We start from the raw sequence: 1,676 nt of genomic DNA, 5'->3' as shown, positions 1-1,676 counted from the left end.
GGGGGCGGCTGCGGGAGGTTCTCGCCCAGGTGCAGCAAACCCCACTGAACTTTGGACTTTGGAGTCGGCTGTCTGTGGTCTAGGCAGCAGGTGGGATTTGTCCATTCGTGTTTCCATTAATCCATTTTCTTTCTTCATTCACTCTCTTCTACTCACTCACTCTTACACTCTATACCAGGTTCACCAGTCCACCAGCAGATTCTCTGAATGAATTTGACAGGCCTAGCCCTCTAGGAATTTAGTCTAGAATCTAGTCTAGAGACTTTTTTTTTTTTGAGTTGGAGTCTCACTCCGTTGCCCAGGCTGGAGTGCAGTGGTACACTCATGGCCACCCCAGTGTCGACCTGCTGGGCTCCGGCGATTTTTCTGTCTCAGCCTTTGAAGTAGCTGGACTACAGGCGTGCACTACCACGCCCGGCTAAGAGAAAGAAATATTAATAGCTCCATGTTACAGACAGGTGACACAGAAGCCCGCAGAAAAGTAAATTCCCCAAGAACAGATACACTCATTGATGAACTTTTTACTTATTCCTTGCACTCTTTTTTTTTTTTTTCTCCGAGGGATGAAACGGTATTGTTTTGTCACCCAGGCTAGAGTGCAGTAGTATGGTCTTGGTTCACTGCACAATCCACTCCCAGGGCTCAAATAGTTGTCTCTCCTCAGTCTCCTGAGTTGTTGGGGATTACAGGTGCGCACCACAGAGCCACTATGCCCGGCCTCCTTGCACTCTTTTATTTTTGTTAATCAATTTTTTTATTATGATTTTGTGGGGAACAGTTAAGGGTTAGGTGTACAATTACGTTTCCCTTGCACTCTTTACAGTCGTCCTTAGTTGTCTTTTTGTTTGATCTCTCCCCCCCCCCCCGCCCCAAGGGTCGTGTTGTCTCGTCCATCATAGCGCCTGCCATAATTAAAAAAGGCAATTATGGGGAATAAGTCAGCAGTTTAAGGCAAAGTTTCAACGGGCCTAAAGACTACGCAGGCAGATTGCACACGTGTGGGAAAGCACCCTCAACTCTCCCCTTCAGCAACCATTTCTAACAACCGCTGTAACCGAAAATGTAACTATGCGCCCCCTTAGGGAAGATCAGCTGCCGAATAGAATGTAGGTCACCCAAAGGGGCGCCCGACTCCGGGCCTTTCGCTTGTTAAGCCCAAGTAGCCCCGGCTCATTTACTGTGCCAGGGAGGGAGGGTCCTCGGAAGGTCCGGTCGGCTAGGTTCCCTAGAGACGTGCAGCAGGGCGGCCACCCCGGGACCGGAGCGCGCCCCGACCGCCGGTGCCAAGCCTGCGCCGAGGCCCTCGGGGCGGGGCTGAGGGCGGAGGGGAGAGAAGCGGTTGGCCCCAACGCTCTTCCGGTGCCTGGGGGAAGGGCGAGGGCCTAAGCCCCGCCCCCTCTGGGGCGGAGCCACGGCGCGGGACTGGCCCAAGCAGCTGCAGGTAATACCGACTGGTGCTGGGGTCTCCGGAACCAGGTTCTAGTGCAATCCCGAGCAGGGGAGGCCGCAGTCTTTAGCGGAGTAGGCCCAAGCCAGGTGGAACGATCTGGGGAGGGCCTTCTTGGGCTCTGGCCCGTCCACTTTGACCTAAAAGAACCAGCCTGTTCTCTCCCTACACGGTCTCCTATCCCCCTAGAGCTGCCACGTGGGGAATGAGGCTTGGGGGGTGGGGGGTG

General features: G+C 54.2%; 1 protein-coding gene across 2 annotated transcripts in view; it reads left to right on the top strand.

The window, feature by feature from the left end:
- The window catches only part of RABEPK (Rab9 effector protein with kelch motifs), a 28,553-nt gene continuing 26,877 nt past the window's right edge, over nucleotides 1-1,676 (top strand). The window contains exon 1 of one of the 2 annotated variants that reach the window (XM_008060203.2): nucleotides 1-90. The gene's annotated coding sequence lies outside the window, so the exon portion shown is untranslated. The remainder of the gene's footprint in view (nucleotides 91-1,676) is intronic. The other variant, XM_008060205.1, reaches the window with a different exon arrangement.

This window comes from Carlito syrichta, unplaced genomic scaffold (assembly GCF_000164805.1).
Source record: "Carlito syrichta isolate Samal-C Ts95f unplaced genomic scaffold, Tarsius_syrichta-2.0.1 Scaffold304556, whole genome shotgun sequence".
In the NCBI taxonomy this organism is placed as follows: domain Eukaryota; kingdom Metazoa; phylum Chordata; class Mammalia; order Primates; family Tarsiidae; genus Carlito; species Carlito syrichta.
The sequence above is the reverse complement of the archived record's forward strand: the minus strand, read 5'-3'. Positions and strand labels throughout refer to the sequence as shown.